Genomic DNA, 12,470 nt, shown 5'->3' with positions numbered 1-12,470 from the left:
GCTATGGTGAAAAAGGAAATATCATCCGTTGAAAACTGGAAAGAAGCTTTCTGAGAAACTGCTTTCTGTTCTGTTAATTCATCTCACAGAGTTAAAGCTTTCCCCTCAAGAAGACTTTCGCTAAGACTGTTCTTGTGGAATTTAAAAAGTGATATTTGGAAGCCCATAGAGGGCTATGGTGAAAAAGGAAATATCCTAAGATAAAAACTGAAAAGAAGCTTTTTGAGAAACTGCTTTGTGTTCTGTTAATTCATCTCACAGAGTTGCAGCTTTCCTCTCAAAAAGCGTTTCGCTAAGACTATTCTTGTGGAATTTGCAAAGTGATATTCAGAAGCCCATAGAGGGCTCTGGTGAAACAGGAAATATCTTTCATTGAAAACTGGAAAGAAGGTTTCTGAGCTACTGCTTTCTGTTCTGTTAATTCATCTCACGAAGTTACAGCTTTCCCCTCAAGAAGACTTTCGCTAAGACTGTTCTTGTGGAATTGGCAAAGGGATATTTGGAAGCCCATAGAGGGCTATGGTGAAAAAGGAAATATCTTCAGTTGAAAACTGTAAAGAAGCTTTCTGAGAACCTGCTTTATGTTCTGATAATTCATCTCACAGAGTTACAGTTTACCCTCAAGAATCGTTTCACTGAGACCGTTCTTGTGGAATTTGCAAAGAGATATTTGGAAGCCCATAGTGGTCTATGGTGAAAAAGGAAATGTCTTCCGTTAAAAGCTGGAAAGAAGCTTTCTGAAAACGGCTTTGTGTTCTTTTAATTAATCTCACAGAGTTACAGATTTCTCCTCAAGAAGCCTTTCGCTAAGACTGTTCTTGTGGTATTCGCAATGTGATATTTGGAAGCCCTTAGAGGGCTATGGTGAAAAAGGAAATATCTTCAGTTAAAAACTGGAAAGAAGCTTTCTGAAAACGGATTTGTGTTCTGTTAATTCATCTCACAGAGGTAGAGCTTTCCCCTCAAGAAGCCTTTCGCTAAGACTGTTCTTGTGGAAATTGCAAAGTGATATTTGGAAGCCCATGGAAGGATATGGTGAAAAAGGAAATATCCTAAGATAAAAACTGAAAAGAAGCTTTTTGAGAAACTGCTTTGTGTTCTGTTAATTCATCTCACAGAGTTGCAGCTTTCCTCTCAAAAAGCGTTTCACTAAGACTATTCTTTTGGAATTTGCAAAGTGATATTTGAAAGCCCATAGAGGGCTATCGAGAAAAAGGAAATATCTTCAGTTGAAAATTGGAAAGAAACATTCTGAGAAACTGCTTTGTGCTCTGTTAATTCAAAAGAGATACTTGTAAGCCCATAGAGGTCTATGGTGAAAAAGGAAATCTCTTCCGTTAAAAACTGGAAAGAAGGATTCTCAGAAACGGCTTAGTTTTCTGTTAATTCATCTCACAGAGTTACAGCTTTTCCCTTAAGAAGCCTTTCGCTGAGACTGTTCTTGTGGAATTTGCAAAGTGATATTTGGAAGCCCATACAGGGCTATGGTGAAAAAGGAAATATCTTCAGTTAAGAACTGGAAAGAAGCTTTCTGAGAAACTGCTTTGTGTTCTCTTAATTCATCTCACAGAGTTACAGCTTTCCCCTCAATTAGCCTTTAAAGAAGACTGTTCTTTTGGAATTTGCAAAGTGATATTTGGAAGCCCAAAGAAGGCTATGGTGAAAAAGGAAATATCTTCAGTTGAAAACTGAAAAGAAGCATTCTGAGAAACTGCTTTGTGTTCTCCTACTTCATCATACAGTGTTACAGCTTTCCCCTCAAGAAGCCTTTCGCTAAGACAGTTCTTGTGGAATTTGCAAAGTGATACTTGGAAGCCCATAAATGGTTAGGGTGAAAAAGGAAACATCTTCAGTTAAAAACTGGAAAGAAGCTTTCTGAGAAACAGCTTTGTTTTTTGTTAATTCATCTCACAGAGTTACAGATTTCTCCTCCAGAAGCCTTTAAATAAGACTGTTCTTGTGGAATTTACAAAGTGATATTTGGAAGAACATAAGGGACTCTGGTAAAAAAGGAAATATCTTCAGTTAAAAACTGAAAAGAAGCTTTCTGATCAACTGCTTTGTGTTCTTTTAACTCATCTCACAGAGTGACAGCTTTCACCTCAAGAAGCCTTTCGCTAAGACCGTTCTTGTGGAATTTGCAAAGAGATATTTGGAAGCCCATACAGGGCTATGGTGAAAAAGGAAATATCTTCAGTTAAACACTGGAAAGAAGCTTTATGAGAAACTGCATTGTGTTCTGCTAATTCATCTCACAGAGTTACAGTTTTCCCCTCAAAAAGCCTTTCGCTAAGACTGTTTTTGTGGAACGTGCAAAGTGATATTTGGAAGCCCATAGAGGGCTATGGTGAAAAAGGAAATATCTTCAGTTGAATACTGGAAAGAAGCTTTCTGAGAAACTGCTTTATGTTCTGTTAATTCATCTCACAGAGTTACAGCTTTCCCCTCAAGAAGCCCTTCTCTAAGTCCGTTCTTGTGGAATTTGTAAAGAGATATTTGGAAGCCCATAAATGTCTATTGTGAAAAAGGAAATCTCTTCCGTTAAAAACTGGAAAGAAACTTTCTGAGAAACGGCTTTGTGTTCTTTTAATTCATCTCATAGAGTTACAGCTATCCTCTCAAGAAGCCTTTCGCTAAGACTGTTGTTGTGGAATCTGCAAAGTGATATTTGGAAGTCCATAGAGGGCTATGGTGAAAAAGGAAATCTCTTCCGTTAAAAACTGGAAAGAAGCTTTCTGAGAAACGGCTTTGTTTTCTGCTAATTCATGTCACAGAGTTACAACTTTCCTATCAAGAAGCCTTTCGCTAAGACTGTTCTCGTGGAATTTGCAAAGTGATATTTGAAAGCCCTTACAGGGCTATGGTGAAAAAGGAAATATCTTCAGTTAAAAAATGGAAAGAAGCTTTCTGAGAAACTGCTTTCTCTACTTTTCGTTCATCTCACAGAGTTACAGCTTTCCAATCAAGAAGCCTTTCCCTAAGACTGTTCTTGTAGAATTTGCAAAGTGATATTTGGAAGCCCAAAGAGGGCTATGGTGAAAAAGGAAATATCTTCAGTTGAAAACTGAAAAGAAGCTTTCTGAGAAACTGCTATGTGTTCTCCTACTTCATCATACAGAGTTACAGCTTTCCCCTCAAGAAGCCTTTCGCTAAGACAGTTCTTGTGGAATTTGCAAAGTGATATTTGGAAGCCCATAAATGGTTAGGGTGAAAAAGGAAATATCTTCAGTTAAAAACTGGAAAGAAGCTTTCTGAGAAACAGCTTTGTTTTTTGTTAATTCATCTCACAGAGTTACAGATTTCCCCTCCAGAAGCCTTTAAATAAGACTGTTCTTGTGGAATTTGCAAAGTGATATTTGGAAGAACATAAGGGACTCTGGTAAAAAAGGAAATATCTTCAGTTAAAAACTAAAAAGAAGCTTTCTGCGAAACTGCTTTGTGTTCTTTTAACTCATCTCACAGAGTCACAGCTTTCACCTCAAGAAGCCTTTCTCTAAGACTTTTCTAGTGGAATTTGCAAAGTGAGATTTGGAAGCCCATAGAGGGCTATGGTGAAAAAGGAAATATCATCCGTTGAAAACTGGAAAGAAGCTTTCTGAGAAACTGCTTTCTGTTCTGTTAATTCATCTCACAGAGTTAAAGCTTTCCCCTCAAGAAGACTTTCGCTAAGACTGTTCTTGTGGAATTTAAAAAGTGATATTTGGAAGCCCATAGAGGGCTATGGTGAAAAAGGAAATATCCTAAGATAAAAACTGAAAAGAAGCTTTTTGAGAAACTGCTTTGTGTTCTGTTAATTCATCTCACAGAGTTGCAGCTTTCCTCTCAAAAAGCGTTTCGCTAAGACTATTCTTGTGGAATTTGCAAAGTGATATTCAGAAGCCCATAGAGGGCTCTGGTGAAACAGGAAATATCTTTCATTGAAAACTGGAAAGAAGGTTTCTGAGCTACTGCTTTCTGTTCTGTTAATTCATCTCACGAAGTTACAGCTTTCCCCTCAAGAAGACTTTCGCTAAGACTGTTCTTGTGGAATTGGCAAAGGGATATTTGGAAGCCCATAGAGGGCTATGGTGAAAAAGGAAATATCTTCAGTTGAAAACTGTAAAGAAGCTTTCTGAGAACCTGCTTTATGTTCTGATAATTCATCTCACAGAGTTACAGTTTACCCTCAAGAATCGTTTCACTGAGACCGTTCTTGTGGAATTTGCAAAGAGATATTTGGAAGCCCATAGTGGTCTATGGTGAAAAAGGAAATGTCTTCCGTTAAAAGCTGGAAAGAAGCTTTCTGAAAACGGCTTTGTGTTCTTTTAATTAATCTCACAGAGTTACAGATTTCTCCTCAAGAAGCCTTTCGCTAAGACTGTTCTTGTGGTATTCGCAATGTGATATTTGGAAGCCCTTAGAGGGCTATGGTGAAAAAGGAAATATCTTCAGTTAAAAACTGGAAAGAAGCTTTCTGAAAACGGATTTGTGTTCTGTTAATTCATCTCACAGAGGTAGAGCTTTCCCCTCAAGAAGCCTTTCGCTAAGACTGTTCTTGTGGAAATTGCAAAGTGATATTTGGAAGCCCATGGAAGGATATGGTGAAAAAGGAAATATCCTAAGATAAAAACTGAAAAGAAGCTTTTTGAGAAACTGCTTTGTGTTCTGTTAATTCATCTCACAGAGTTGCAGCTTTCCTCTCAAAAAGCGTTTCACTAAGACTATTCTTTTGGAATTTGCAAAGTGATATTTGAAAGCCCATAGAGGGCTATCGAGAAAAAGGAAATATCTTCAGTTGAAAATTGGAAAGAAACATTCTGAGAAACTGCTTTGTGCTCTGTTAATTCAAAAGAGATACTTGTAAGCCCATAGAGGTCTATGGTGAAAAAGGAAAACTCTTCCGTTAAAAACTGGAAAGAAGGATTCTCAGAAACGGCTTAGTTTTCTGTTAATTCATCTCACAGAGTTACAGCTTTTCCCTTAAGAAGCCTTTCGCTGAGACTGTTCTTGTGGAATTTGCAAAGTGATATTTGGAAGCCCATACAGGGCTATGGTGAAAAAGGAAATATCTTCAGTTAAGAACTGGAAAGAAGCTTTCTGAGAAACTGCTTTGTGTTCTCTTAATTCATCTCACAGAGTTACAGCTTTCCCCTCAATTAGCCTTTAAAGAAGACTGTTCTTTTGGAATTTGCAAAGTGATATTTGGAAGCCCAAAGAAGGCTATGGTGAAAAAGGAAATATCTTCAGTTGAAAACTGAAAAGAAGCATTCTGAGAAACTGCTTTGTGTTCTCCTACTTCATCATACAGTGTTACAGCTTTCCCCTCAAGAAGCCTTTCGCTAAGACAGTTCTTGTGGAATTTGCAAAGTGATACTTGGAAGCCCATAAATGGTTAGGGTGAAAAAGGAAACATCTTCAGTTAAAAACTGGAAAGAAGCTTTCTGAGAAACAGCTTTGTTTTTTGTTAATTCATCTCACAGAGTTACAGATTTCTCCTCCAGAAGCCTTTAAATAAGACTGTTCTTGTGGAATTTACAAAGTGATATTTGGAAGAACATAAGGGACTCTGGTAAAAAAGGAAATATCTTCAGTTAAAAACTGAAAAGAAGCTTTCTGATCAACTGCTTTGTGTTCTTTTAACTCATCTCACAGAGTGACAGCTTTCACCTCAAGAAGCCTTTCGCTAAGACCGTTCTTGTGGAATTTGCAAAGAGATATTTGGAAGCCCATACAGGGCTATGGTGAAAAAGGAAATATCTTCAGTTAAACACTGGAAAGAAGCTTTATGAGAAACTGCATTGTGTTCTGCTAATTCATCTCACAGAGTTACAGTTTTCCCCTCAAAAAGCCTTTCGCTAAGACTGTTTTTGTGGAACGTGCAAAGTGATATTTGGAAGCCCATAGAGGGCTATGGTGAAAAAGGAAATATCTTCAGTTGAATACTGGAAAGAAGCTTTCTGAGAAACTGCTTTATGTTCTGTTAATTCATCTCACAGAGTTACAGCTTTCCCCTCAAGAAGCCCTTCTCTAAGTCCGTTCTTGTGGAATTTGTAAAGAGATATTTGGAAGCCCATAAATGTCTATTGTGAAAAAGGAAATCTCTTCCGTTAAAAACTGGAAAGAAACTTTCTGAGAAACGGCTTTGTGTTCTTTTAATTCATCTCATAGAGTTACAGCTATCCTCTCAAGAAGCCTTTCGCTAAGACTGTTGTTGTGGAATCTGCAAAGTGATATTTGGAAGTCCATAGAGGGCTATGGTGAAAAAGGAAATCTCTTCCGTTAAAAACTGGAAAGAAGCTTTCTGAGAAACGGCTTTGTTTTCTGCTAATTCATGTCACAGAGTTACAACTTTCCTATCAAGAAGCCTTTCGCTAAGACTGTTCTCGTGGAATTTGCAAAGTGATATTTGAAAGCCCTTACAGGGCTATGGTGAAAAAGGAAATATCTTCAGTTAAAAAATGGAAAGAAGCTTTCTGAGAAACTGCTTTGTGTTCTCTTACCTCAACTGACAGAGTTAATCTATCCCCTCAAGAAGCCTTTAAATAAGACTGCTCTTGTGGAATTTGCAAAGAGATATTTGGAAGCCCATAGAGGGCTATGGTGAAAAAGCAAATATCCTAAGAAAAAAACTGAAAAGAAGCTTTTTGAGAAACTGCTTTGTGTTCTGTTAATTCATCTCACAGAGTTGCAGCTTTCCTCTCAAGAAGCGTTTCGCTAAGACTATTCTTGTGGAATAGCAAAGTGATATTTGAAAGCCCATAGAGGTCTATCACGAAAAAGGAAATATCTTCAGTTGAAAATTGGAAAGAAACTTTCCAACAAACTGCTTTGTGTTCTGTTAAGTCATCGCACAGAGTTACAGCTTTCCCCTCAAGAAGCGTTTCCCTAAGACTGTTCTTGTGGAAATTGCAAAGTGATATTTGGAAGCCCATAGAGGGCTATGGTGAAAAAGGAAATATCTTCCATTGAAAACTGGAAAGAAGCTTTCTGATCAACTGCTTTGTGTTCCGTTAATACATCTCACAGAGTTACAGCTTTCCCCTCAAGAAACCTTTGGCTAAGACTGTTCTTGTGGAATTTGCAAAGTGATATCTGGAAGCCCATAGAGGGCTATGGTGAAAAAGGAAATATGTTCAGTTAAAAACTGGAAAGAAGCTTTCTGAGAAACAGCTTTGTTTTTTGTTAATTCATCTCACAGAGTTACAGATTTCCCCTCCAGAAGCCTTTAAATAAGACTGTTCTTGTGGAATTTGCAAAGTGATATTTGGAAGAACATAAGGGACTCTGGTAAAAAAGGAAATATCTTCAGTTAAAAACTGAAAAGAAGCTTTCTGCGAAACTGCTTTGTGTTCTTTTAAATCATCTCACAGAGTGACAGCTTTCACCTCAAGAATCTTTTCGCTAAGACTGTTCTAGTGGAATTTGCAAAGTGAGATTTGGAAGCCCATAGAGGGCTATGGTGAAAAAGGAAATATCATTCGTTGAAAACTGGAAAGAAGCTTTCTGAGAAACTGCTTTCTGTTCTGTTAATTCATCTCACAGAGTTAAAGCTTTCCCCTCAAGAAGACTTTCGCTAAGACTGTTCTTGTGGAATTTAAAAAGTGATATTTGGAAGCCCATAGAGGGCTATGGTGAAAAAGGAAATATCCTAAGACAAAAACTGAAAAGAAGCTTTTTGAGAAACTGCTTTGTGTTCTGTTAATTCATCTCACAGAGTTGCAGCTTTCCTCTCAAAAAGCGTTTCGCTAAGACTATTCTTGTGGAATTTGCAAAGTGATATTTGGAAGCCCATAGAGGGCTAGGGTGAAAAAGGAAATATCTTTCGTTGAACACTGGAAAGAAGGTTTCTGAGCTACTGCTTTCTGTTCTGTTAATTCATCTCAAGAAGTTACAGCTTTCCCCTCAAGAAGAGTTTCGTAAGACTGTTCTTGTGGAATTTGCAAAGTTATATTTGGAAGCCCCTAGAGGGCTATGGTGAAAAAGGAAATATCTTCAGTTGAAAACTGCAAAGAAGCTTTCTGAGAATCTGCTTTATGTTCTGTTAATTCATCTCACAGAGTTACAGTTTCCCCTCAAGAATCCTTTCACTGAGACCGTTCTTGTGGAATTTGCAAAGAGATATTTGGAAGCGCATAGTGGTCTATGGTGAAAAAGGAAATCTCTTCCGTTAAAAGCTGGAAAGAAGCTTTCTGAAAACGGCTTTGTGTTCTTTTAATTAATCTCACAGAGTTACAGATTTCTCCTCAAGAAGCCTTTCGCTAAGACTGTTCTTGTGGAAATTGCAAAGTGATATTTGGAAGCCCATGGAGGGCTATGGTGAAAAAGGAAATATCCTAAGATAAAAACTGAAAAGAAGCTTTTTGAGAAACTGCTTTGTGTTCTGTTAATTCATCTCACAGAGTTGCAGCTTTCCTCTCAACAAGCGTTTCACTAAGACTATTCTTTTGGAATTTGCAAAGTGATATTTGAAAGCGCATAGAGGGCTATCGAGAAAAAGGAAATATCTTCAGTTGAAAATTGGAAAGAAACATTCTGAGAAACTGCTTTGTGTTCTGTTAATTCATCTCACAGAATTACAGCTTTCTCCTCAAGAGGCCTATTGCTAAGGCCGTTCTTGTGGAATTTGCAAAGAAATATTTGTAAGCCCATAGAGGTCTATGGTGAAAAAGGAAAACTCTTCCGTTAAAAACTGGAAAGAAGGTTTCTCAGAAACGGCTTAGTTTTCTGTTAATTCATCTCACAGAGTTACAGCTTTTCCCTTAAGAAGCCTTTCGCTGAGACTGTTCTTATGTAATTTGCAAAGTGATATTTGGAAGCCCATACAGGGCTATGGTGAAAAAGGAAATATCTTCAGTTGAGAACTGGAAAGAAGCTTTCTGAGAAACGGCTTTGTGTTCTCTTAATTCATCTCACAGAGTTACAGTTTTCCCCGCAAGAAGCCTTTCGCTAAGACTATTCTTGTGGAATTTGCAAAGGGATATTTGGAAGCCGATAGTGGGCTATGGTGGAAAAGGAAATATCTTCTGTTGAAAACTGGAAAGAAGCTTTCTGAGAAACTGCTTTCTCTACTTTTCGTTCATCTCACAGAGTTACAGCTTTCCAATCAAGAAGCCTTTCCCTAAGACTGTTCTTGTAGAATTTGCAAAGTGATATTTGGAAGCCCAAAGAGGGCTATGGTGAAAAAGGAAATATCTTCAGTTGAAAACTGAAAAGAAGCTTTCTGAGAAACTGCTATGTGTTCTCCTACTTCATCATACAGAGTTACAGCTTTCCCCTCAAGAAGCCTTTCGCTAAGACAGTTCTTGTGGAATTTGCAAAGTGATATTTGGAAGCCCATAAATGGTTAGGGTGAAAAAGGAAATATCTTCAGTTAAAAACTGGAAAGAAGCTTTCTGAGAAACAGCTTTGTTTTTTGTTAATTCATCTCACAGAGTTACAGATTTCCCCTCCAGAAGCCTTTAAATAAGACTGTTCTTGTGGAATTTGCAAAGTGATATTTGGAAGAACATAAGGGACTCTGGTAAAAAAGGAAATATCTTCAGTTAAAAACTAAAAAGAAGCTTTCTGCGAAACTGCTTTGTGTTCTTTTAACTCATCTCACAGAGTCACAGCTTTCACCTCAAGAAGCCTTTCTCTAAGACTTTTCTAGTGGAATTTGCAAAGTGAGATTTGGAAGCCCATAGAGGGCTATGGTGAAAAAGGAAATATCTTCAGTTAAACACTGGAAAGAAGCTTTCTGAGAAACTGCATTGTGTTCTGCTAATTCATCTCACAGAGTTACAGTTTTCCCCTCAAGAAGCCTTTCGCTAAGACTGTTTTTGTGGAACTTGCAAAGTGATATTTGGAAGCCCATAGAGGGCTATGGTGAAAAAGGAAATATCTTCAGTTGAATACTGGAAAGAAGCTTTCTGAGAAACTGCTTTATGTTCTGTTAATTCATCTCCCAGAGTTACAGCTTTCCCCTCAAGAAGCCGTTCTCTAAGTCCGTTCTTGTGGAATTTGTAAAGAGATATTTGGAAGCCCATAAATGTCTATTCTGAAAAAGGAAATCTCTTCCGTTAAAAACTGGAAAGAAGCTTTCTGAGAAACGGCTTTGTTTTCTGCTAATTCATGTCACAGAGTTACAACTTTCCTATCAAGAAGCCTTTCGCTAAGACTGTTCTCGTGGAATTTGCAAAGTGATATTTGAAAGCCCTTACAGGGCTATGGTGAAAAAGGAAATATCTTCAGTTAAAAACTGGAAAGAAGCTTTCTGAGAAACTGCTTTGTGTTCTGTTACCTCATCTGACAGAGTTAATCTTTCCCCTCAAGAAGCCTTTAAATAAGACTGCTCTTGTGGAATTTGCAAAGAGATATTTGGAAGCCCATAGAGGGCTATGGTGAAAAAGCAAATATCCTAAGAATAAAACTGAAAAGAAGCTTTTTGAGAAACTGCTTTGGGTTCTGTTAATTCATCTCACAGAGTTGCAGCTTTCCTCTCAAGAAGCGTTTCGCTAAGACTATTCTTGTGGAATAGCAAAGTGATATTTGAAAGCCCATAGAGGCCTATCGTGAAAAAGGAAATATCTTCAGTTGAAAATTGGAAAGAAACTTTCTAACAAACTGCTTTGTGTTCTGTTAATTCATCGCACAGAGTTACAGCTTTCCCCTCAAGAAGCCTTTCCCTAAGACTGTTCTTGTGGAATTTGCAAAGTGATATTTGGAAGCCCATAGAGGGCTATGGTGAAAAAGGATATATCTTCAGTTGAAAACTGGAAGGAAGCTTTCTGAGAAACTGGTTTGTGTTCTGTTAATTCATCTCACCGAGCTACATCTTTCCCCTCAAGAAGACTTTCGCTAAGACTTTTCTTGTGGAATTTGCAAAGTGATATTTGGAAGTCCATAGAGGGCTACGGTAAAAAAGGAAATACCTTCAGTTAAAAACTGGAAAGAAGCTTTCCGAGAAACTGCTTTGTTTTCTGTTAATTCATGTTACAGAGTTACAGGTTTCCCCTCAAGAAGCCTTTCTCGAAGACTGTTCTTGTGGAATTTGCAAAGGGATACTTGGAATACCATAGTGGGTTACGGTGAAAAAGGAAATATCCTAAGATAAAAACTGAAAAGAAGCTTTCTGAGAAACTGCTTTGTGTTCTGTTAATTCGTCTCACAGAATTACACTTTTCCCTTCAAGAAACCTTTCGCTAAGGCTGTTCTTGTGGAATTTGCAAAGTGATATTTTGAAGCCCATTCATGGCTATGGTGAAACAGGAAATATCTTCAGTTGAAAAGTGGAAAGAAGCTTTCTGAGAAACTGCTTTGTGTTCTGTTAATTCGTCTCACAGAATTACACTTTTCCCTTCAAGAAACCTTTCGCTAAGACCGTTCTTGTGGAATTTGCAAAGAGATATTTGGAAGCCCATACAGGGCTATGGTGAAAAAGGAAATATCTTCAGTTAAACACTGGAAAGAAGCTTTCTGAGAAACTGCATTGTGTTCTGCTAATTCATCTCACAGAGTTACAGTTTTCCCCTCAAGAAGCCTTTCGCTAAGACTGTTTTTGTGGAACTTGCAAAGTGATATTTGGAAGCCCATAGAGGGCTATGGTGAAAAACGAAATATCTTCAGTTGAATACTGGAAAGAAGCTTTCTGAGAAACTGCTTTATGTTCTGTTAATTCATCTCCCAGAGTTACAGCTTTCCCCTCAAGAATCCTTTCTCTAAGTCCGTTCTTGTGGAATTTGTAAAGAGATATTTGGAAGCCCATAAATGTCTATTGTGAAAAAGGAAATCTCTTCCGTTAAAAACTGGAAAGAAACTTTCTGAGAAACGGCTTTGTGTTCTTTTAATTCATCTCATAGAGTTACAGCTATCCTCTCAAGAAGCTTTTCGCTAAGACTGTTGTTGTGGAATCTGCAAAGTGATATTTGGAAGTCCATAGAGGGCTATGGTGAAAAAGGAAATCTCTTCCGTTAAAAACTGGAAAGAAGATTTCTGAGAAACGGCTTTGTTTTCTGCTAATTCATGTCACAGAGTTACAACTTTCCTGTCAAGAAGCCTTTCGCTAAGACTGTTCTCGTGGAATTTGCAAAGTGATATTTGAAAGCCCTTACAGGGCTATGGTGAAAAAGGAAATATCTTCAGTTAAAAACTGGAAAGAAGCTTTCTGAGAAACTGCTTCGTGTTCTCTTACCTCATCTGACAGAGTTAATCTTTCCCCTCAAGAAGCCTTTAAATAAGACTGCTCTGGTGGAATTTGCAAAGAGATATTTGGAAGCCCATAGAGGGCTATGGTGAAAAACGAAATATCTTCAGTAGAAAACTGGAAAGGAGCTTTCTGAGAAACTGCTTCATGTTCTGTTAATTCATCTCACAAAGTTACAGCTTTCCCCTCAAGAAGCCTTTCACCAAGGTCGTTCTTCTGGAATTTGTAAAGAGATATTTGGAAGCCCATAGAGGGTTATGGTGGAAAAGGAAATATCCTAAGATAAAAACAGAAAAGAAGCTTTTTGAGA

The sequence above is a fragment of the Chlorocebus sabaeus genome, chromosome 10, assembly GCF_047675955.1.
Source record: "Chlorocebus sabaeus isolate Y175 chromosome 10, mChlSab1.0.hap1, whole genome shotgun sequence".
Classification (NCBI taxonomy): Eukaryota; Metazoa; Chordata; class Mammalia; order Primates; family Cercopithecidae; genus Chlorocebus; species Chlorocebus sabaeus.
The sequence above is the reverse complement of the archived record's forward strand: the minus strand, read 5'-3'. Positions refer to the sequence as shown.